The sequence below is a fragment of the Struthio camelus genome, chromosome 1 (assembly GCF_040807025.1).
Source record: "Struthio camelus isolate bStrCam1 chromosome 1, bStrCam1.hap1, whole genome shotgun sequence".
Taxonomy (NCBI): Eukaryota; Metazoa; Chordata; class Aves; order Struthioniformes; family Struthionidae; genus Struthio; species Struthio camelus.
In genome coordinates this window covers 173746358-173772193 of record NC_090942.1, presented here as the reverse complement: position 1 = coordinate 173772193, position 25836 = coordinate 173746358, and positions in this window count along the sequence as shown.

The following is a 25836-nucleotide window of genomic DNA, read 5'->3' as shown; positions in this document are numbered from 1 at the left end:
TTCCATGTAACTCTTGAAGCAGTGCATGCTGAAGAGTTCAACACAAATCTGAAGGAAATACGCTTTCTGTGTTCTTTTAATCTCTTAAATTTTTCTGGCATTGTGACAATACTAGGTTTTTAACTTCTTTTTGTAGTGCGAATGATTTGAGAATGAACGCTCCTTTTTTGTAAAATACATGCAATTCTATATGCTGAGCCCAAATACAAGAGAAAAAAGAAAACCTTTTAGTTCCTAGTATGGAACACTGCTGAGTATAACAATGGTTGATGTAAATACTTTTCAGTCCTTATCATTAGAAATTCTAGTGCCATCATGAAGACAAGAAATTGAAAAACAGATTTGAAAAACTCTTGACTTTTGAGATTGCTGCAGGGGAAAAATGAAGCAGGCATCATAAGAAAATCAAATATTAATCTTAAGTTTGAACATAGCAGGCTTCTGGTGGAGAGGGTGACACAACAGAAACAGTGCCGGAGAGATTTTATTACTGAATCTACTACTGATCTTACAAAGAATGACAAACTGTGTTTCAACTCCCCTAAAGTTGGAGATGGGAAGTTTCAATCTGAGATGAAGCCAGTGCCAAAATCTAATAATTTTTATACATATATTAATATATTTTCCAGCTATTAGTTTTATGTAAAGACTTGTCCAGAACAAAACTCAAACCTTCCAATGAATTGATGAATTTATTTGCAGTAAGACTGAGTTCCTGTGAATGCTGCTGAGTTTTTGTGAATAAGCTGCAGTTGGCAGCCTCAGTCTGTTGAAAACAGCTGAAAGAACTTCAGACAAGAAGCTGGAATGATTTGGGCTTGATGCTACAAATGATGTAAAAGTTTCATGCTACCTACCGACAGTAATAATAATGGCTTTCTGAAGTCTTAGTATGAAAATGATGCTTTAATAATGTATGATTTCTCCCTTTCAAAAGTAATATCAGTATGAAGATTATGCTCAGAAGAGCATAATCAAAATCTTGAAATGTGAAAATTAAAAAGCAGTAGTAAAAAATTCATTTAAGTAATAGCAACTGTATTAGAATCAATTTTGTGAATTTTAAATTGCTTCACCTATTCACAGAAAATGTTTCATGAACACATTTCTAACATATGTGAGTCAATTTCCAGGATAATGAGGAAAAAAATCCCCAAACCTGGCTAATATATAATTTGAAAGACATATTCTAAGTTCAGTGTTTTTTAATGAGGAGTCAAGGCTGACTCTTGACCACAACGTGGTTAACTTTATATATATAGATATTGATGAGAAATAAAGAAATAAACCTGATCTGATCTAGTAATCTAGTAAATGTTGCGAAGCTGTCATTTTTTACCAGCCCCACAATACTTAACTACAGAGAATTTAGCAAGGACAACTGATTTTTAAAGACTTATAATAGTTAAATTAAACTTCCTTAAAATATTTTTTAAAGTTCTGAGCACACATGAAACCATCAGCTTGCAGTTCTTGAAGACCAGTCATCTTCGCATTTAATTGCATGAGCAAGTTCCGTGTTCCCCCATACCATGAGCGATGTACCTGAAGCCTGATAAGATTTTTCAGAGAAATCAGCACAGTTAAATTATCTCCAGTCAGTCCCATGACTAAGCTATCAAAAAATCTCCCAGGACTCCCAGATCCTTCTCTTTCCATCAGATTAACCCTCAGCCTGTCCTGAGGGCGCAGGCGGTTATTCTTCCCCAGATAGATGCAAGACTCTGTACTTGCCTTTGTTGAACTTGATGAGGTTCCTCTTCACCCAACTCTCCAGCCTGTCCAGCTCCCTCTGAATGGCAGCACAGCCTTCTGGGGGTGTCAGCCACTCCTCCCAAACTTGCTAAGGGTGCACTTTGTCCCTTCATCCAGGTCACTGATGAATACATTGAACAAGACTGGACCCAGGACTGACCTCTGGGGGACACCACTAGCTACAGGCCTCCATCTTGACTGCACCACTGACCACAACCCTCTGAGCTCTGCCATCCAGCCACTTCTCAATCCACCTCACTCTCCACTCATCCAGGCCACACTTCCTGAGCTTGCCTATGAGAATGTTACCCAAGACTATGTTGAAACCCCTACTGAAGTCAAAGGAGACAATATCCACTGCTCTCCTCTCATCTGTATGGCCAATGATCTGGTAATACATTAGTTTGAAAATTTTTTGTATGTCTGCTTGAAAAGTTGCTATTTAATTTTCACTGAAATGACTCCCACTGCTTTGAATCAGGTCTCTACAAGGAAACGTTTAAACAGATTTTATTTGTGTTAAGAGTACATTTTGTGCTCAGGATCAGTGTTTCAAACAGAAATTACAATACACCTACTGGAGCTAGCTTTTGATATACACCTTTTTGCATCTTCGTTACTTTAATATATAACTAATTTTTCTATTTGTTTATGTAATAAATGCCAATCAGTGGCAATTCTAACTTTTACTTTGCATTTCCATTGTCATTAAATTCTAAATTAAAAGAAACTACAGTATAACATCAAGGGAAAACAGCCTTTCAATTAAGATGACTACATCCCCAGGACTTCAGCATGTAATGGTGTAATGCATAAAGTACCACCAAGTTACTAAATTTCTTTTTCTTATAATGATTTTAATGGAATACTGTAGCATTAAAATCAAAAATGTTTAGACCATCTGTTCCTGGATAACTACCCTTTGAGAAGTAAAAAAAGCGTTCTGACTAAAGTCAGATTTAAGAATTTTCACATACATTGATTTTATTGAATCAGTACAACCTTTCAGCTAAGTTGCAGATTGTCTTCTTGAAAGTGGGTGACATACTTATTTGGGTTCCATGGAATTTTGCCAAAACTACTAAAAATGTCTCTCAACCTGTAAAGTATCAAAGAGAATTCAGTTTACCTGTTATTCAGTAGACTCCATAAGTCCTGGAGGACCCTGAATATATCTAAAATCAACAACTTAAAATTAATGGTCATTAATAAAATGTTATAATCATCAATATATTTGCTTCCATGCATGTTAAAAGTGTCCCAGTCTCATATATTTGGAAACTAAGATCTACTGTGATTCAGAGGCAAGGATAGACCTTGATTCTGCAGCTCAGTAACACAGACACTGCCCTGGAAAAAGGGATGGAAAAAATGGATATTGTCTTTTTTTTTTTCAGGAGTTGCATGTCATTTTTGCATTTAAGGATTTTTTTCTTATCCTGTTTATTTTTTTCTTATTCTATTTTCCTCTCCTCTCTGCTCCTCTCCTCTCCTCTTCCTCTTCCCTACGCTGCTCCCTTCCTTTCCCTTCGCTTCTCTTCCCTTCCCTTCCTTTCACTTCCCTTCCCCTTCCTCCTGTCCTGTCCTGTCCTGTCGTATCCTTATTCTTTCTTTATTCTGTGGTCTTGTAGCTGTGGAATCAATGATGTTGAGGCAAACGATGAGAGTTAAAGCTCTCTTATACTGGGAAAGTCAAAAATTTGAAATTTGATTTGGTTATACCAGTAAGGTGTTGTCCAGGAAAGGTAGAATGACATCTGATTCATTATTCAGTTTTTGACATAGATGCAGAATAGGCTGATATTTCTTACACAGTGTAATAACTAGACATGTTTTTAAGATATTCAGCTCATGAATCAAAGAAATGCCTGAAAGAAAAATTTAAAAAAACCCACTGTTCTAGTTATGAGTGCTGCATAGATTTATATATAAATGATATATATATATATATTTTTAATCTGTTTCTGCTTAAGCTGAGTCTGAAAGGAGACAAAAGTACTATTTATACTGCAAGAAAAAAGTCAGAATTAAGTTCCAAGAGTCAATCAATATAAAAATTCTCTCAAATATTAGCGTACTCAACTTTACAATACTGATGTACTTATCTGGACTTTTCTTAGTGTAATAAAACTTGTAGATACTTCTTCACTTTAAATCAACTTTTTTCATTGAAAAGTTTACCAGCATAAAAAGAAAATGCTCACAAGCTCTTGAATTTACAAAGCTTCTATATACTTGTATCATAAAAAACACTAAGAATATATTTGTGTTTTCCTACTGTTTCAAATAAATCTAAGTTTATTTCAAGTTGATCAGCAATGCTGGTAAAACTATTTGCTATAAATAATATTAGTTTGCAAGTGTTCTGCTTAGTGAACAGATCTTAACTGCCTTTTATTATAACATTTAATCAGGAATAGTAACTGAATAATTTAAATAAATTCACTAATGGCTTGCAGATCTTCAACACCCAAACTTCTTCTGCAGAGTGGTATAAGAGAAATAATATTTCTTTATCCTTTACTTCTCAATTTACTACTCATTCTGTTGTGTGCAATTATGGTACACATAAATCACATGAAAATGATTCAGATGGTTACATTCAGATTCAGTTTGGGATTTTTTTTTTTAATCAACTGACTTTTATTTTGGATAATGTTAGCTGCTTCATTTTCTGTTGCTTTGACGAGATAAATAGGAAGGATTAGGAAGTTTAATGTCCCCAAAATTTCTTAGGAGTCTTTTTCTGCATTGTGCCAAATACTACCCACATTAGGGATTCAAAAAAATATCACTCCACCAACACTCATTGTTTTCTAATGGCATGTTCAGTAGAGTAAAAGAACACTAATTTTCAAAGATTAATGCTATCAGTGGTTTCTTAAACAAATAAGGCAGGTAGGAGTCTGACTTCTCTTTTTCATTATATGACAATAAGATGATTATGTTTTCATTTTCAATTATTTTTCTGCACCTAAGAGCCTGACAAACTGATGTTTAATACTGCAGAATCAATTTCTTTACAGTCATATTATTATCCTTTACATGGGAAGTGGCTAGATCCCTGGCTTAATGCATTTGTAAAAAAAAGCCATCTCTCTTTATGTGCATTTATAAAGAATATTAATCCATACCAGAATAAATCATAAACATTGTCAGAGCGTACAGGGATGTGACAAGGAAGGCTAAGGCCCAGTTGGAATTAAATCTGGCAAGGGATGTCAAGGACAACAAGAAGGGCTTCTTCAAACACATCAAGAGCAAAAGGAAGACTAGGGAAAATGTGGGCCCCCTACTGAATGGGGCGGTGCCCTGGTAACAAAGGATATAAAGAAGGCAGAGTTATTGAATGCCATCTTTGCTTCAGTCTTCACTGTTAAGGCCAGTCCTCAGGAATCCCAGACCCTGGGGACAAGAGAGGAAGGCTGGAGGAAGGAAGACTCTCCCTTGGTGGAGGAGGATCAGGTTAGAGATCTTTTGTCCAAACTTGACATCCACAAATCCATGGGCCCCAATGGGATGCACCCACGAGTGCTGAGGGAGCTGGCGGATGGTATCGCTAGGCCACTCTCCATCATCTTTGAAAGGTCCTGGAGAACAGGAGAGGTGCCTGAGGGTTGGAAGAAAGCCAATGTCACTGCAGTCTTCAGAAAGGGCAAGAAGGAGGAGCCAGGGAACTACTAGAGGCCTGTCAGCCTCACCTCCATCCCGGGAAAGGGGATGGAACAGCTCCTCCTGGAGGTCCTCACTAAGCATCTGGAGGACAAGAAGGTGATCGGGAGTAGTCAGCATGGATTCACCAAAGGGAAATGATGCTAGACCAATCTGACAGCCTTCTGTGATGGCATGAGTGGCTGGGTAGAAGAAGGGAGAGCAGTGGGTGTTGTCTCCGTGGACTTCAGGAAGGCTTTGGACACTGTCTCCCATCCCATCCTCCTAGATAAGCTCAGGAAGTGCGGGTCTAGATGAGTGGAGGTGAGGTGGATTGAAAAGTGGCTGGATGGCCGAGCTCAGAGGGTTGTGGTGAATGGCACAGAGTCTAGTTGCAGGCCTGGAGCTAGCGGTGTCCCCCAGGGGTCAGTCCTGGGTCCAGTCTTGCTCAATGTATTCATCCATGACCTGGAGGAAGGGACAGAGTGCACCCTCATCAAGTTTGCTGATGATCCAAAACTGGGACGAATGGCTGACACACCGGAAGGCTGTGCTGCCATTCAGAGGGACCTGGACAGGCTGGAGAGGTGGGCGGAGAGGAACCTCCTGAAGTTCCACAAAGGCAAGTGCAGGGTCCTGCACCTGGGGAGGAATAACCCCCTGCACCAGGACAGGCTGGGGGTTGACCTGCTGGAAAGCAGCTCTGCAGAGAAGGCCCTGGGAGTGCTGGTGGACAACAAGTTAAGCATGTGTGCCAGTAATGTGCCCTTGTGGGAAAGGCAGCCAATGGTATCCTGGGGTTGCATGAGGCAGAGTGTTGGCAGCAGGTGGAGGCAGGTGATCCTGCCCCTCCCCTCCCCTCAGCCCTGGGGAGGCCTCACCTGGAGTCCTGCGCCCAGTTCTGGGCTCCCCAGGACAAGAGAGACATGGCACTCCTGGAGAGAGTCCAGCGGAGGGCTACAAAGATGATGGGGGGGACTGGAGCATCTGTCATATGAGGAAAGGCTGCGAGAGCTGGGCCTGTTCAGTCTGGAGAAGAGAAGGCTCAGAGGGAATCTCATCAATATGTACAAGTATGTGAAGGGAGAGTGTCGAGAGGATGGGGCCAGACTCTTCTTTGTGGTGCCCAGTGACAGGACAAGAGGCAACGGGCACAAACGGAAACACAGGAAGTTCCATCTGAACATGAGGAAGAACTTGACTGTGAGGGTGGCTGAGCACTGGAGCAGGTTGCCCAGCGAGTTAGTGGAGTCTCCTTCACTGGAGATATTCAAAACCCGTCTGAACGCGATGCTGTGAAATATGCTATAGAGGAGGCTGCTTGAGGAGGGGTTTTGGACTAGATGATCTCCAGAGTTCCCTTTCAACCTCAACCATTCTGTGATTCTGTGATAAAAGTATACTATATATACTCCCATTACAATGGGAGCCAACTTACTCAGAAAAGGTAAATATATTCTACACTGTCATGCCGTACATTCACAGTGTAAATTAAGAAATATCCCTGATTCATCATCATATATTGTTTCCTGTCTCTTTCTGAATTAAATTTTACTTATTCTAATAGAAAACTTTCTACCCAATCAGAATACGTTAATCTTGCATGGTTTACTCTGCTAAAACTTTTCTGAAGTGCAATATATTTTTAAATGGCATTAAATGTAAGGCAAAGCTCCCTCTATGCTGGATAGAGAAAAACTTAAAATTTTCCAGTTTAGCATGGATTTCCCCTTAATGAGTTACAAATATCTTAGTTATATACCTTTTTCCTATTGCAAATCCCTTCACCAAATGAGATGGGGAATGAGGAGGAACTATGGAAAATGTCTTCCTGATTACCTATTTATTGCTTAGCTCCATCTGTACCTTAGGAAGCATCTCATATGTAAAAAGGGTAGCTCCAGTGAGAAATAGAGTAACATAGGTGTTCTGTGGTTTCCTAATCCAAAATCCAACTGGAAAAGTTGAACAGATGGGGTCATGGTGCTTTTCCATTTTCCCCTTTTTCTCTTTTGCAAGTTAGTTATTTCATGTGATCAGCAGAAAACAAAAGTCTAAAACAGTAAATCCTTGTTGCCAGCATCCCAGAAACATCTTGTTTAGACACTTTTATCTAGTCTTTCAAATTTTTGTTTATTTATTTCTTCTGATATTGAGAAGAGAAGCTAGCTGGTATTGTCTTTCTAAAATTCTGCAGTTTATGAAATTATCGAACTTTTATGTCTCTAATAATAAGAAGACTGAAATAACATCTTTCTTGAATGCTGAGTTGGGGTGAGGATTTGGTTGATCTGTAGTGTAGAACTTTAGAGAAACTATCAAGGAGAACAATTGCACTACATACAATTCCTGGATCACGTCTACCTTTTCACTGTCATTTCGTATTTTGTCTTCTAGGTTTCATCATGGCATATCTGAACCACACAAAACATGTTGTCTTTCTATTAAATGACTCCCCTTTCAGATAATGTGCTTTTTAAATCACAGAAAATTAGTGGTGTGTTTAAGATGTCAAGGGAATCAAGTATAGCGTTAGACTTTACACATAAAAAGAGAAAAATTAGGTAGAGAAATGTGAAGACTGTGATAAGACAAAGGACTAGGACAGATGTATCAGCGAAAACAACAAAAAGGGGAAAAATTTCAAAGTAGCTTAGTAGACCACTTACTCTTTCTACTAGCTCAGCTGAGAAATACAAGAATAAATTTATTAACTAAATGCTGGAAAGAAAAAAAATTACAAGAAAACCTGAGATATCCAGACAGTTATATTACTCCTACAATCTATTTCTGCCCATACTATTGTAGCCAAGCAGAGGCCTGTGACACCTATAAATTATAAGTGCACTAATCATGATATAATTAGAATTAGCTAGCCACATATAATTGTACTAAAATAGTGTAACCCACAACAGTATATTTCTATTTCATAAAACTGTGAGGACATGGCCAGATAAAAAATATGAATTTTACAAAAATGTGTGAATAATGTGACTGCCAAAGGGGCAAAGGAGTGTGTAGTTGCAGGCAGGAGGCACCCAAGTTACAGAAGAGCAAAGACCAAGGTGAGCCCAGAAGAACCGCAGAAAAGTAGGACAACATCCTAAATATATATAAACAGGATGACTGACAAAACTAAGAGCAAGATAAGCTCTATCAGGGGCATATTCACTTTAGGGAGAGAGCAAGTAGGATAAGTACATTAGGCCTGAAGCAAAAACATGGAGAAGAAAGAAGACAAGTCCTCCTTAGTTTCCATTTTCCTGTGATTATATTAACCTCACTGATTAAAAGTCAGTGCGGACTGTAGCCATTAGGGCTAGCCGTATGGTATGAATTCCATAGTATTGTACACTCACTGCTATTTTAGGATACCTTTTTACTAAGAGTACAAGACTAACAGTTCTGTATACATAGTGAATACCTAGTGAAAACAAAGAACTAACCATTAGCACAGAAAGGTGTTGTTAATGAATGAATATTTATACATAAATATATTTGTGTATGTATATATATATATATATATATATATATATATTTATTTATTTATTTATTTATTTATTTATTGATGAATGTTCTGTAATCATACAACAACATCCTCAGTTTGGAAAAGAAGAAAGCATGAAAAAAGCACAGTATATGTAACTGTATTCATTGATAAATATATATATAAACACATATATATGCATATATGCATACATATATAAAATGAATATGAATATACATATATTCAGTTGCAACAGTGTCTAGAATGGAAACTCAGGCATTCAGAGTGTACTCAAGATAAGTGAAATCTTCTTTTTAAAAAGATAGATTTAATATTTTATCGAAATGTATAGATCCTTCTGAAACTGTAATGTACCACTTAATAATATACCCACTTTTTAAAGACAGGAGACTAAAAACTTCTGAAATATGATAACTAATTCTAGTTCTGCAGAAAGCAACAATTATGTTCATTTTTACCATGCAATCTACTTAGAGAAACCTTATAGGCTGTGCAGAATGCTATACCTTTCTCTCTCAGTAATATATAATGTTCATTATATATTGGGTACAAAAATAGTAATAAAAATAAATAACTGCACAAGCAAAATATTGAAAAAATGCATGGTGGATAATTAATATCATGGGTGCCTTGAAGTTACATGTATTTACTCTCACATCTATATACAGATATCAAAATTTAATTCCCATCAGGTCTGTCTCATTGGAACTGTTACTTTGTGAAGCTGAAACTGGTAATTAAGAACACTTTTTTAGTCCATGAACCGCAGCAACAGCATAAAAAGAAGTTAATTAGGCACAATGGGGATTCTCATGGAAAAAAAAAAGTCAAAAGCCATATTTCAGGACAAAAGGAGATCAATGTCAAAATTCAATAAAGAGGTTTCTTTCCAAGGGGTAGGAAAAATGTTAATTCCTTAATACTCCAGTTTTGTTCAAAGTTAAATTTGCCTATATCCTTACTGCCCTTGGGTTCTTTGCTTTGTGTCTGACAAATGCTGACAAATGTTTCTTTCTTTCTTTCTTTGTTTTTTTTTCCCATCTGGAGCCTAGGATCTCCTGGGCATGAACACTGTCCTTTAGAACCTCAGGAAACCATATTATATTTGTTGAAATTTGTTTTAAAAAGGAGTGTTTTTTTCTTTTTTTTTCCTCTCTATTGTTTGAGAGTTTGTTCCAGAACAATTCTTTTGTGATAACACAAACATTGCAATTTGCATGCATGAGAAGTTAATACCCATGTATGATCCTTTAGTGTAAATGGCTACGTTGCCTATTATTCAAAGACAGCAGTCACATCTCTCCTTGTTACTGAGGCCAAGAGAATTATTGTTGCTTGAATCATCTTATTTTTCTGTAATACGTTCTCTAATCGCACAATACCATCCTCAGCTTAAAAAGAAGGAAGCGTGAAGAGAATACTAACTTTAGTATTAGTTTAAGGATTCTAAATGCAAGTCCTTGAAATTGTCAGTTTAGTCACTAGTTCCTTCTTTTTATTGAAGTTTCTCTTTTGAAGTTTGGAGCCTTCACTACGCACTTTAGCTTTCAATTTAAGGTAAACAAAATCAGTGTAATCAATCAAGGCTCTTTCCTGTAACTATTTCTCATAAATATTATTATTATAATTAATCAAAATGATCACAGAATCGTTTAGGTTGGAAGGGACCTCTGGAGATCATCTAGTCCAACCTCCCTGCTCAAGCAGGGTCACCTAGAGCATATTGCCCAGGATCACATCCAGACGGCTTTTGAATATCTCCAGCGAAGGAGACTCCACCACCTCTCTGGGCAACTTGTTCCAATGCTCTGTCACCCTCACAGTGAAGAAGTTTTTCCTCATGTTCAGATGGAACTTCCTGTGGTTCAGTTTCTGCCCATTGCCTCTTGTCCTGTTGCTGGGCACCACGGAGAAGAGGCTGGCCTCATCCTCTTGACACTCCCCCTTCAGATACTTGGACATGTTGATGAGATCGCCTCTCAATCTTCTCTTCTCCAGACTGAACCGGCCCAGCTCTTGCAGTCTTTCCTCATATGACAGATGCTCCAGTCCTCTCACCACCTTTGTAGCCCTCCGCTGGACTCTCTCCAGGAGTGCCATGTCTCTCTTGTCCTGGGGAGCCCAGAACTGGGCGCAGGACTCCAGGTGAGGCCTCCCCAGGGCTGAGGGGAGGGGCAGGATCACCTGCCTCCACCTGCTGGCAACACTCTGCCTCATGCACCCCAGGATCCCCTTGGCCTTCTTGGCCACAAGGGCACATTCCTGGCACACATGCTTAACTTGTTGTCCACCAGCACTCCCAGGGCCTTCTCTGCAGAGCTGCTTTCCAGCAGGTCAACCCCCAGCCTGTCCTGGTGCAGGGGGTTATTCCTCCCCAGGGGCAGGACCCTGCACTTGCCTTGGTTGAACTTCAGGAGGTTCCTCTCCGCCCACCTCTCCAGCCTGTCCAGGTCCCTCTGAATGGCAGCACAGCCTTCTGGTGTGTCAGTCACTCTTCCCAGTTTTGGATCATCAGCAAACTTGCTGAGGGTGCACTCTGTCCCTTCCTCCAGGTCATGGATGAATACATTGAGCAAGACTGGACCCAGGACTGACCCCTGGGGGACACCGCTAGCTCCAGGCCTGCAACTAGACTCTGTGCCATTCACCACAACCCTCTGAGCTCTGCCATCCAGCCACTTTTCAGTCCACCTCACCTCCACTCATCTAGACCCGCACTTCCTGAGCTTCCCTAGGAGGATGGGATGGGAGACAGTGTCCAAAGCCTTCCTGAAGTCCACGGAGACAACACCCACTGCTCTCCCTTCTTCTACCCAGCCACTCATGCCATCACAGAAGGCTGTCAGATTGGTCTAGCATCATTTCCCTTTGGTGAATCCATGCTGACTACTCCCGATCACCTTCTTGTCCTCCAGATGCTTAGTGAGGACCTCCAGGAGGAGCTGTTCCATCCCCTTTCCCGGGATGGAGGTGAGGCTGACAGGCCTCTAGTAGTTTCCTGGCTCCTCCTTCTTGCCCTTTCTGAAGACTGCAGTGACATTGGCTTTCTTCCAGTCCTCAGGCACCTCTCCTGATCTCCAGGACCTTTCAAAGATGATGGAGAGTGGCCTAGTGATACCATCCGCCAGCTCCCTCTGCACTCGTGGGTGCATCCCATTGGGGCCCATGGATTTGTGGATGTCAAGTTTGGACAAAAGATCTCTAACCTGATCCTCCTCCACCAAGGGAGAGTCTTCCTTTTTCCAGACTTCCTCTCTTGTCTCCAAGGTCTGGGATTCCTGAGGACTGGCCTTAGCAGTGAAGACGGAAGCAAAGAAGGCATTCAATAACTCTGCCTTCTCTGTATCCTTCGTCACCAGGGCACCCGCCCCATTCAGTAGGGGGCCCACATTTTCCCTAGTCTTCTTTTTGCTACTGATGTATTTGAAGAAGCCCTTCTGGTTGTCCTTGACATCCCTTGCCAGATTTAATTCCAAATGGGCCTTAGCCTTCCTTATCACATCCCTGCACGCTCTGACAACGTCCTTGTATTCCTTCCAAGTGGCCTGTCCCCTTTTCCACATTCTGTACACTTTCTTCTTCTGTTGGATTTGTGCCAGGAGTTCCTTGCTCATCCAGGCAGGTCTCCTGCCCGCTTTGCTCGACTTCTTCCTCAGAGGGATGCACTGATCTTGAGCCTGGAGGAAGTGACGCTTGAATATTAACCAGCTTTCTTGGACCCCTCTTCCTGCTAGGGCCCTACCCCATGAGATTCCCCTAAGTAGGTCCCTGAAGAGGCCAAAGTCAGCTCTCCTCAAGTCCAGCGTTGCAATCCTACTCATTGCCCTGCTTCTTCCTCCTTGCAGGATCCTGAACTCCACCATCTCATGGTCCCTGCAGCCAAGGCTGCCCCCAACCTTCACATCTCCAGCCAGACCTTCTTTGTTCATTAGTACAAGGTCTAGCAGTGCACCTCTCCTCGTTGGCGTCTCCACCACCTGGGTCAAGAAATTATCATCAATGCTTTGCAGGAACCTCTTTGACTGTTTGTGCCTAGCTGTGCTGTCTTGCCAACAGATGTCCGGGTGGTTGAAGTCTCCCAGGAGAACCAGGGCCTGTGATCGTGAGGCTACTTCCAGCTGTCGGTAGAAGGCCTCATCGACGACTTCCTCCTGGTCAGGTGGCCTGTAGTAGACCCCCACAACAGTGTCACCCATGTTACCCTGCCCTTTAATCCTTACCCATAGGCTCTCCACTTGCTCTTCATCCACCCCGAGGCAGAGCTCCATACATTCTAGCTGCTCCCTCACATAAAGAGCAACTCCACCACCTCGTCTTCCTGGCCTCTCTTTCCTAAAAAGCACATAGCCACCCATGACAGCATCCCAGTCATGTGAACTTTCCCACCATGTCTCTGTCACTGCAATGAGATCATGGCCCTGCGACCACACACAGATCTCTAACTCTTCCTGCTTATTCCCCGTGCTGCATGCATCGGTGTACAGGCATTTCAGAGAGCCAGTCAAGCATGCAAGCTTCCCAGGAGAGGTGCAAGAGGAGCCTCCATAGCCATGTCCCATGCTGTCTCCCCTGGTTGTATGCACCCGCTGGAGGCCTCCTGACTTGAGCGGTGTTTTACTGACTCCCCTGCTACTATACCACTCCCCTTCCCCCATCTTGCCTAGTTTAAAGCCCTCCTAAAATGACATCACTGAATGTTTGAAGATTATCATTGGAAATTCTAAAACAATAATTTTAAGCTTTTTGATTGTTGTTGTCGGTCCTGTCCACTTACTCCAACAAAAAATGTGGTTTTTTTTAAAGCACAGGAAAATCCTAGCATATAGTTAGTATTTATATTCCTCCTTAGATTCCGGAAGTTTGGATGAGCCCTTCAGAAACTCAGATTCTTGTAAAGCCTGCTTGTCACAATGGGTTACTTGGTGTTCTCTCTCTCCTTCCATTTCCTTTATTTATTTGCTTCAAAAATGTGTTCTTACTAAATACAAATAGACAATATATGAAAAAGCATGAAATTGAGGTATATTATTGCAAGATGGCAAGTTATTTAATATACTGGATGGGATTCAGCTCCAAAGGAAAACATACATTACAGTTCCCAGTTGGCTATTAGGTGGTGTTTGTATATGCACTGCACTAATAGTTCTCCTTACAGTCAGTGGAGATCAAGCCAGCAGAGCCTAGAAAGTAATTCATCTCACTCTAAAGTTGACGCTGACAGCCTGAGTTACTGCCCAAGCATATGCATCTTGTTACAGTTGTGATGCCTTAAGGTAACCCATGTGGCATTCAGCTCTTGGCCCAGAAGAGCATTGGATCTTTGGTAGGTGTGACGAATCATACCCCATGGGGATATGTTGGGTAACTCAAGGAAATCTAAAATGGCACTGAATATTTATACAACCAAATTAACCTCTGAAAGTTTCTTTTACCCAAATATAAGCATCAAGAGTTCAATTCAATTGCTATTTGAGTACTGAAGACATCCGCATAGGGCTGACAGCTGTAACAATGGAGATCAGAGCCCTTCTAAAGCTGACAGCCGGACACCAGACAGGGTACTCTAGGACATTTTAAATGGCACTAGATCCTTATCTTATGAATCAAAACATAAATGCCGTTTTAGGTACTGTAGAGTACTATGGCTGACCTGCAGTTGCCACCGTAGGTGACAGCAGCCTGCAAGTGAAGTGTCATATGTGTTATTCCCATAACTCAGGTGAGAGTAGGAACTTACACTGACGCTGTTGAAACTTCGGTGATAAGTCAGCTAAGTTGCTGTAGGCTGCATTGACTATATCAACTATACTGAAGTTTGACATCTAGCTCAGATGTGCATAGCTACATATAGACATCTAATATTTGGTATCTGAAGCTAAACATTGTCTTAGTTTATTTGTCTCTGATTCCTTTTTGGATAAAGCTATGCATTTCTTAAGCATCCTTTCATCCTTGATTAATAAGCTTTGATATTTAGCTTTGTGAGATAATTGAGAAAATAGGTTAGACCTCTTTCTCAATAGTTAAATGTTTTTGGATCATCAGCTTCTAGTCTTTCAAAAACATTTAATTTTCAACACAGATAAACTTAGATTTATTTCTGTTCTTAAACACGAAACTGTAACTCCTCTGCCCCTCCTCCCCAATTCTACTGAGTTCTTGGACTTTTGAATAAATTGATTAGGCAAAATGTTTTTTGGGTTTAGAATGGATGTTAAATACTCTCTTATTCTGTGAGTTTGAATAAAAAATGTTGAAAGGCCGCTTAAGTTCACTTTCCCTCTACTTCTACTGTAAGATTAACAGTAGAACAGCTCTTCTTACAAAGAGCTTCTCTATTCCCTTAATCAAGGGAATCCTCTTAACTCTGTAATGATTGAAGAAAAAATCTTTTTCTTCAACATATATTCTGTAAAAATCTATGACAAGATAAGACTGCTTTAGTAAAATAGTAAGAAAGAAAATCCATACTAAATATACAAGACAGCCTATGACCAAATAAAGTTAAAAATTGCAAATATATTGAAAGAACTTGATGCCTAAAGACAACTATTTCACACGCTGAAGGTGTGAATTACAGGAGATCTTTTCTCTGACCTCCTAGTGCTTGCTGAATTTTGAATATATTCTTGTTTGCATTGTTACAATCTTTTCCAAAGGAAGAGAGAAAAAAAAAAAAAGACATAGAAGGAGTGGAGATGGGAGAAAGGAGCTGAGAGAAAAGTCTTGTGTTCTACGTTATTCTTTAACTGAGATTCTAATTATCTTTAAGCCTTTAAGTGAAAAACCCTTACATTCGTATGGGCGCTAAGAGGTAAAACCAAGAACATTATTTCTCTGACTCTTTGGCCCAAAGTTTTTCCTCATTCTTTCTGTTCTGTAGTTTACCTTTACTCAGGGCTTCCATATTTCTCCTGTCAAGGGTAACCTATGTTCATATTCCTTCCATTTCTCTTTCCTATAATTTTTGAATCTCACAAATCACTTCACGTCCAAACACTGTTGCCACAACCCTTTTCTTGACAAGCATCCCCATCTGCATTTTTCCCACCTCCTTTCTACTTCGTTTCTGCTTGTCATTTTACTTCTACTGCTGTTATTGCTGTTTCAGTTCTACCTAAAATTTATCTCTCTCTCCTCTTCTGAATTGACAGCCGCAACCATCCTCTCCTAGCCTTCTTCCAGCATTTTATCTGCAAGGTTTCTAATCTGGTAGGGATTTCAAAAACCTGAATGCAGTAAATTAGAACTTTGGTGAGCAGAAAAGTAGAACCTCTCTAGAGAGAAAATATGAAAGGATAGATATTACAATATTTATTCTCCTACAATTTGGATATTACTTGTAAAAACTACTTTTACATATTCTGGAAGTTGTATACCTTTCACAAAAGAAACAAATAGAGAGTATGGGAAAAAAATAAAATAAAATAAACGTTCTGATGTGTGCTTTTAAAGAACTTACCAATTTTATCCTGCACGCTGAAAAAGGGATCCACTGACTAAAGGAGAGATGGCTTGTGTATGTAGCTATTTAATGTATTTTTATTTTTTAGTAGAAGAGTTTTGATAAAGCATAAACAGATTTTCCTTAGTTTATCAATGCATTGAGGAATTTATGCTACTTTTATAATCCAAAAGTCCTCTACTCCCCAGCCTTGCACTTCATTGCCCATTTCCCCTCTGATAAGAAAACTATCTCTAATATACGCCTTTCCAACTCTGATAAAAATGGTTATTACAATATGTTACAGTATTTTTTGAGATAGAATTCTTAATTCTAACTCAATTCTACTCTAATTCTTATCAGATACATACAAAATGTATTTAAAAAGGCAAAGGTTAGAAACAGACATCCTCATAGTCTTAATTTAGAGGTTCTTTGTAACCTTTTGGAAATGACAGAGCACCAGTAAAACAGTAGAAAGCTGTATTCCATCTTATAAAGTAATCAGATTAAGTAACCAGAAAAATATACATGCATTTATAGCAGATGTACACTATCATATATATAAATATATATATGGAATTCAGCTCTAGATTATAGACATACACATGGAATTGTCCACTGACAATGCAACATGTATTGGGGGATATATTCATTTGCCTACACAGAGATGCCTAATGCCATTTGAGACCCCCTAGAGCATCTGAAACACCTAACTGGGGCAAAAGATATGACATAGCACCTATAGAAAGTTTTGAGATTCTAGAGGGGCAGTTGAAGTCTGAGTAGGATTTTTTTTTCCTATGGTATCCTGATCAGCACTGGATGTCATGTTTTGGCTATGAAACTGGGCCGTGTGTGTCTACTGTAGGTAGCCTGGACTTCATTGACTGTACTGACTGCATGTCAACTGACTACAGTGACATCTTGGATACTTAATCTGCTTGGAGACACCTCACAGAGACAACTGTACATGTGTGTTAAAAATCTGGAGGTCAATCACATTCAGAGTCAATTAATTTCACCTAATTTTAAGTGTCTGAGAAAGGTATTTAATCTACAGGAGCGATTTGAGGCTTTATGTAGTTACCTAAACACAGGCATCAAATATTATTGGAATGGCTGCAGTGTAGCTGAGATATGCACAGGAGACCAATAGATATGAAATTAGAGGAAAAAAAAAATCACATTTGTCTAGAGTGACAGTTGAGTATTAATCACAATATCCTAGCAAATCTCAGATGACACTAGATGCTGACATTTGGGCAGTGAACCAAACTGCTGGGCCTCCTTCATGGTTATCACCTCTAGAAGGTGATTTATCCTTTCCCAAGTTAATTATAAACAGATAAAGAGTGCAATTCATTCCATCTTTGATAATGATAATGTCTTGCACATAGAAAGATCAAATGACCTTTAGGCCTGTCTCTTGGCACTGACTATACAGGGAGAGAACCTAGAATACTGATGACTGTTGATTACTCGAAGGCGAAAATTTGGTGAGGTAAATGTCAATTTTAACTTTTGAGAAATGAATACACCAGCTCTACTGAGTGGCACATGCAGTGCATAGAAAAAGGTGGAATCGATAGGGTGGACAATCGTTCATTTCATCCATTTTCTGTTAACAGAGCGAAGTAAAGGCTAGCCATTACTGGAAAAAACTCACCTTCTATTATGTCTTTCAGCTGAATGTATGCATTTAACATGAGGGTAAAAGGCAAACAAAAGCAGTACAGATGGTGTGATCAATGCAGAATTTTTGACAATGCTAAGTAGTTAATTACAGATCAAAGGACTTCTGAATTCTTCCAAAGACTTGCAGTTATTTGCTTATTTGTGATGATTAGAAAGTTAGAATATTAAAAGAGGAATTAAATTATCCTTTATGAATGCAATGCTAAAAAGTTAATGCCTTACTTGTTATACTTGCCGTAAACATTATAAGGATGACTGAGATCATTGATCTTGAAATGTAATTTAAGCAATGTCACTCCAGGGTGAATCTACTTTTCTAGATCAGTTTAATTACCAGCTATGCTGTAATTATTTTTGTATTGAATAATCCTAACCAACAAACAGGCTTAGTGCACAATATAAATTCCTAAAGGATGTGTGATATTGGTTTTTGAGTTGTTTTCAGAGTTTTCACTTGCTTGTAAACAAAATTTTAAGAAGTTTCTGCTTGGAGACGTTCAAGTCTGCATGCTTCTCTACTGAATCATCATCTGGAGGGTATTCATTCCACTTAATGATTGCCATCTAGAATGTAGGTATCTAATCTGAACCAGTTTCAAGGGATCTTTCTATTCGCTCTCTGGTTGGTGGTGTCCAGGGACGTTACTGTGATGGTGTGCTCCCCGCCCCCAACCTGACCTTTCACCCAAAACCCGGCTCGGACAATAGCCTTCAGTAAGGCTCCTCCTCCACCCCCACACTCAGGCTGTTGGCATCAGAGCAAAATATGGGGAGGCAGATAACAGCACAATAGCAAAGGATGAGTTGAACATGCACCAACCAAGGTATAGCCGGTATGCACACATGACTATGAGTCAATCATCTTGCCCCATAAATAGAGGGCAGCCCAGGGTCTGTTGAGCTCCCCTGCATGGCAGCTGGCTGCGCGGCGGTAAATCTCCCCTTGAGTAGGGACACCTCTCAAGGTTACTCTTTGAGGTCGAGAGATTCCTTACCCACAACAGATCCTCAGTTAATGACTAATAGCATGCCGAAACTTTGCAAGCTTTGCTAAGTTACCTCTTTGATTGATTGTGCACATAATCCTTAGACATAAACCATTGACCAAGTCTGGGACTAAGATTGGATCCAGCTACCCCTAGACTCCTCTGAGAAGGAGTTTAGAAAGCAAGGGGCTCCACTCTAAACCTCGTGACTCAATGGGGTCTCCTTGTCACTTTTGTCTGACCCTGTCCTCCACACAGTGAATAACTGAGTGAACCTTGCCATCAAATCTCGTTAAACCACTGTTTTATTTACCTTTGATCTTTGTTAAACCACTATCTTACCTCAATAAAACGTATAGCTGATGCTCTCCTGACAAGTGAAGAGCATCACTCCCTCCCCGCTCCTCCACGATAGTTACCAAGTTTTAGTTCGCCATTAATTATACCTTGGGGATGTGATGTCTTGTAAAACTATACACTCATGAAGCTCTCATCCGTCTGCCTGTGATCCCCCCCTGCAAAACAAAAAAAAAAAACAAAAAACAAAAAAAAAACTGTAAGGCCCTTCTGGGGAATTCTGAGGCTAGTGTTCACATGAGGGTGAGAGGCAGACTGGAGAAATGAAAAGGATACAAACTTAGTAAGAAAGATCTTGTGGAATATACTTTGTTACTGTAATTTAGCCACTGTTTTTATCCATTCACAATCCATTCACAATCACAGTCACAGAGTACCCGGTGAAATAATTTGTATTCTATTATAAGCCTGTATCTTCCTCCTGAGCAATTCCTATTAGCCACACTACACCCTAGTATCTATGTACTCTCAACTCATCTAGATGTTAATCTGCTTAACAGTGGTAATAATGTGTTTTGTAAAAACTTGTTTATGCTTCCTATCACCTGATATCCAACAAATCCCTGCTGACAGAAAGAAAAATAGTGATACAGAGTCAAAGACAGATTCAAAGGTAAAAGAGTTCATGATGATCATTTACTGTTACATCCTGTAGAACACAGGTGATAAGATAACATTCATTAATTTCTGCTTGGGGTCCCATGCTTTGTGCAAACTATACTTTTTTAATTATTATAACCAATACTTTGTTTCGATGTGTATAGTAATGGAAAAACTCATCACTGCCCTTAATGATTGGGTCCAATGGTTAACTGCTCTCACTGTTAAAACCTGTGCTTTATAATGTGTTGACGTTTCCCAGTTTCGGGTAGCTAACCAAAGAGGCCACTTTGCTTTTCTTAAGTTATAGCTGAAAACTTTCCCTTAATTTATGTTCATAAACTATTTGCCATATCCTTTTTTATCATTTTATTTATTAATCAATCTGTTATAAAATATTAAGTCCAGAGGAGTTACAATATTTTTAGTAAAAATCAAGTGTATTTCTTTCATTAGGCTTCAGTTTAATCTCAGAAAATATGTCTGGTCAGCCTTTGTCAGGCTATATGGTTAAGGTACTGCACTTTGCATTACCAAGAGTACAAAAGGGAAAAATATGATTGACACCATAACCAACTGTGCCACTCTCATCTACCTAATCAGGTATCTATTTGATAGGGAGCAATTCTGAGAATAAATATAGATCATTACTCAAAGTCCTGCTCTAAATCTCATACAACATAACCTCTTTGCTGTCAAATCCAGCTCAAGTAATTCCAGTCATCATTGATGTTTCTAGCTATGTTTTCTGTTCAAGTAAATTTGTTTCATATACTTTTAAAATTTCCCTATGTGTTCATATATTTGACTAGGTTAAGGGTTTTTTTTTATGTTTTCATATAACAAATATAATTTTTCTATCTGGTAATCAGATGGGAACTTGACTAGCCCAGGCAAGGGATACAAAAAGGAAAACTGGCAAAGGTGAATAACTCTTTTTAGGTGCTTCTGGAAAAGGTAAGTGGTCAATAGAGAAGGAAACAAAGAGATTAAAGGATGAAAAGAGTTTATGGACCAAACTTACTTCAAGGCCATCTGCTTCTGCAAGCAAGAAGAATCATTAAAAACCCGTTCAACCATGCACTGTAACAGAGGTCAGAAACTATTCCACAGATACCTAGACACTTAGAGTTTCAAAAATTAAGAAAGACTTTTCTTAATGGCATAGATTGGCTAGCATCTTCTTAAAATAAGGGGGAAAAATAGCCTTTTTGGATGGGTACAACATAATTTTTGGCACAATTTAAAAGTGTCAAGGAGGAACATCAAACAATGAGGTTCAGTATGACCATTATCACAAGGAATATCAGATAACCGGATATCTTGGGGACCACACACTTTGAGAAAGGAGATGAAAATTTTCAGATATAAAGGACCAAGGCACCTGTTTGCTTACTTAGGTGGGTCTTTGTATAGAGCAAGGGATTCTGCTGTATTCTGCCTGTGGGAAAGGTGAGTATACACTAGATATATTTCATTCATGGCCACAGTTAAATCTTAAATAAAGTAAATGAGGATGTGTTCTGCTTAAACCTCCATCTATGTCATTCTTGCTAGACTGCTCCTAGGCCTATCAAGTTGTGTCTAAACAGCTACTACATTCAAGTTTGTGGCTAGTTCCTCTTAGGGATTAACCATCACTATTAACTGTCAGTATGATGTCCATAAAGTATTATCTATAAAGCATGCATCTTTTGTTTAAAGAAGTCTTCTATATACTATAAGCTCTAAGATTATTATTATTTCAATAATCACAGTGAATATTCAACTAAAAGACATAAATTCAAAGTCACTCCTTTATAATGAAGGGTTGGAGGGAATGGTGTTTATTTCATCTGCCCCACACAGATAATGACAAGGCAATTAAGGACTTACATGTCTTGATCTCTACTCTTATTTGCTGCCTTAGCAAGGACATCCTCTAATACTCCTACCTATTGTATCAGAAAACTAATTCATAAGCATTCAAGATAATTTGTTGTAGAACTGTCTGCAACTTGGAAGTAGCTTATGCCATTTTTGCATAATTCCATGATTGCTCTCTTAATCCTCTATAAATAGTTTTGAACATAGGATTTTTTTGTTGTTGTTTTTGAAGTGGTATCACAGAATAGAAGTAAAACAGCTTATGAAAAAAGAGGCTAATCATGTAGAGTAGCATTAGCCAGTGTTGGAGAGACGTATAATTTATTGTATCTAACCTGGAACATGAAATATAGAGGCTCTTTTAAAGGAATACTAATTCTTCTTTTTCCTCCACTTCAAAAATTATATAATTTTATGATTTCAGATAAATTTAGCTTAATAGTTTTAGTCAAATTAAATAAATTAATAGAAAAGTACTATGTCTTCACATGTTTTAAAAGACAAACTTTGACTGCCTCTCATGACATGACTTTCTGGAACCAAAACTATTTCTCTAAAAGATTATTAATCAACAAATAGTTTATTTGGGGAGTGGAGATATGTAATAGTTGAATTAATTATAATATAACTTGAAATAATATATTCCTTTATCTATTTACAAGATAATATCTATTATTTGAACATTTATTATTTATTTTTAGTATGGGAGGAAATAAGCTATTTTTATGAACAGTTAATGGACAAAATAAAATATGAATAAAATAGTTATACACCAGACAAAGCTGATTTCTAGCACCTTTACATCAGATAAGAAGTTATGCAATAATAATGATGATCACGGTGAAAATTCTCTGTTTGTCTTTGAGTGGTCAGTAGCTTGTCCAGTTAAGAATATCTACACTGGAATTGACTGAATACTAAATTGTCCTCTTGATATCTGTTTTCTCATGGAGGCTTGCTATTAGAATTGAAATATATAAGAAACCTATTGCTTAAGTATTGTTTAAAAAATCTGTGCCTGGAACAGGTCATTCTGTATTTGACTTTCAGTTGTTTGATTTCCCAGTGATGACAATTTGTGGGATGTGACATAATTACACATTACTAGTTTAGAGAGACAGTATACTGTCAGCTTAAAAAACAAAAACAGCCAACCCCTTAATAGAAAACATAATATTGAATACTTTGTTGTTAAAAATGGTTTGATGATAAAAAATAACAAAAACAAATAGCACAGTAGAACTGTTATAACTGATATATTTGTTTAACTTTATGTAATCATGGTCATAAAATAATGACTATCTTTACTAGATGTGGCAGTAAGATAAAATCTTAAATTATTTGGCCTTATTTTTCACATTGGCATTTGTGTTATCCATGGGTGACTATGACTGCTATGTTATTTAAAAATGTACGTTTCCTGGAAATAACTTACTTTCCATATAGCTATGTTAGATAAATACATACTCTTCAGTTTTACCATTTCTCCAGCAAAGTTACAGATCAAAGAATTACGTTTTGAGGTGGGGAGATTTGCCACATGGGCATATCTTTTGCTGCCCTCACTAAAGGGAAATGCAAGATAGCCTAAGCTCCTAAATTCGCCTAGATGAACCAGGCCTTATTGTGGTATCCTTTTATTCCCATGGACAAATAAAATGGAGTACTATAAAAATGGTATTAAGCAGTTCAGTAGATATAACAGAAAAGTTATGGGCATATATAGCACACTATTTTGCAAATAGCACATTTTGATCCTTTGTTTGATTCAAATAAGCAAGTATTTTTTTTCAGGTATTTTAGTGCATTCTTTTCTATTCTGGCATTATATTATAATTTTCAATGCCATGCAATGTACCTTTCCTGATATTATGGAGACATTGTGTCATATTCCATTGCTTTCCTACTGCAGTGAGCCATTAAAGAAAGCCTGTCTTTCTTAGAATGACATATCATTCGAAGATACTTTCAGATGTCCCAAGTAATATGAAATCCTTTTTGTATTCAAGATACAGAAGTAGCTTTTAAAGTCTTCATTTCAGGATTTAACTAGTAAAGTATCAATTTTATGAAGCATGACTTTTTTTTTTTTTCATGAAAGAACCAAAACAGACAAAAAGTTCTACATTTTTAGGCATTATGCCTCTGAATTTACTTTATATTGAAATACAGTATTGTATGCTTATCTTGATTATACTGTTTTCTTCTGATTTTGAATTTGAGGAATAATGAACATGATTAAAATAAAATCTAAAAGAAAATATATGCCAAATCTGCAATAACAGAAAATAGTTTTCTACTACAGGAAAAATGCTTTGAACGTTGTATCTAGTTCTGCATTTGCTGCAAATGTTATTTTAAATCTGTTGACTGTCTTCAACTATCTGATTCATATGTTCTATCAACTACCAGTTCCAGAAATAGAAAACTTTTTCCAAATTCTAACCTTTGGAGAAAGAAGAACATATCGCTGTAAATGCTTTAAAATGAAATACACTAAGTATGATTACATTTGAAAGTACTTAGAAAGAAATGGAGGAGATCATCTTAGAACCATTAGTTTTCAGAAAAAAAGGAACATAAGTAACACTGATTTCATGATAGTAAGTATCCTATATAACATCTAGTTTCAAAAACATGTATTTTGTGTATATACAGATAATGTTGATGTTCATAGACATCAACAGTGGAATCCATGTATCCAAATTTAGTCATCTAAAACATTAAAGCCTTTATTTTAAAAATGATTTCTAGGTCCTCTGCACATTCAATGGAAATAAAGACAGATATATTAAGAGCTGACTTGCGGTTAGCTTGCTATCTGCAGATACTTACACTTTTCTTATGGAGAGACCTTGATGTCCAGATTTCTAACTTTATCAATTTCATCAAATCTATCAATTTTCTGTCAGAAAAAGAAAAAAAAGAAGAAGAGTTTATGTTTCAAAACAGTTTTATTTGAGGAGAACCATTTTGGTCTGTTGAGCTGAAATGAAATATTTTCCCTCAAGATTAATATTGAACAAATTGAACAGATTCTGATAGTGTGCCTTTCAGGTTGGTTTACAAGTCCAAAAGAATGGGAAGATTTCCTCTTACCTAAGACTCTTATTATATTTTACCTCAGTCTCCACCCAGCATTTATCACCAGTCCTCTATCTAGATATTTTCTACATCCAAATATTTTGTGTCTGTTTTCTGTCACTCACCTCCACTCTTGTCAGCTTCTTTTTGTCTCAGTGAAACTGACTTGTCTTTTCTCGGTTCACTTTCCCTATCATCTTTGACATCTTTTTTCTCTTTTTCTCAATAGAAAATATATTCTTCCAGTATTAATTAACCCATACATTATTATTTTTGTGGAGGAAGTCTTCATCTGATGGTTGATGGCACATGGTAATTTACTGAAATAATATTAAAGTATTTAAAATTATGAAGGCCTGCCTCCTGATAATACTCTTCTAACCTTGCAGAATTTATCCTCTACATTTTTTATTTCTTGCTTTATCAGAACCAATTCTAATTCGTTGAATGTCACTGAATTTCATTTCTTTATTGCTAACATTTGTTTATTGTATAGTAAAAGAATTATGATACTCCCCGACTTGTGATTTTACTCATAGCCTACTCTTGGTCTGTGCTGAATATTAATGACTTGGTCTCTACCAATCAACATCAAAAGTTTAGACAGAAAGACATATGGGCTAAATATTCTAAATTAGCCATCTTGAATGGAGGCAATTATTCTGAGATGTTTATGCAGGCTCCAACTATAGTTAACTGAGAGAGATGAACATCTTCAAGGTGCCTTAGCCACTTTAAAGATTTGCCATTGTTTGGAGTGTCCTAGCTCTCTTATCACCCCAGGCAATTATTTACTATATTTTCTTTTTAAGATCAATATCTTTAATCCTCAGTGTCTCATTTCGGAACAACAAATAGCCTACATTTGTAAATATGTATCTGTACAA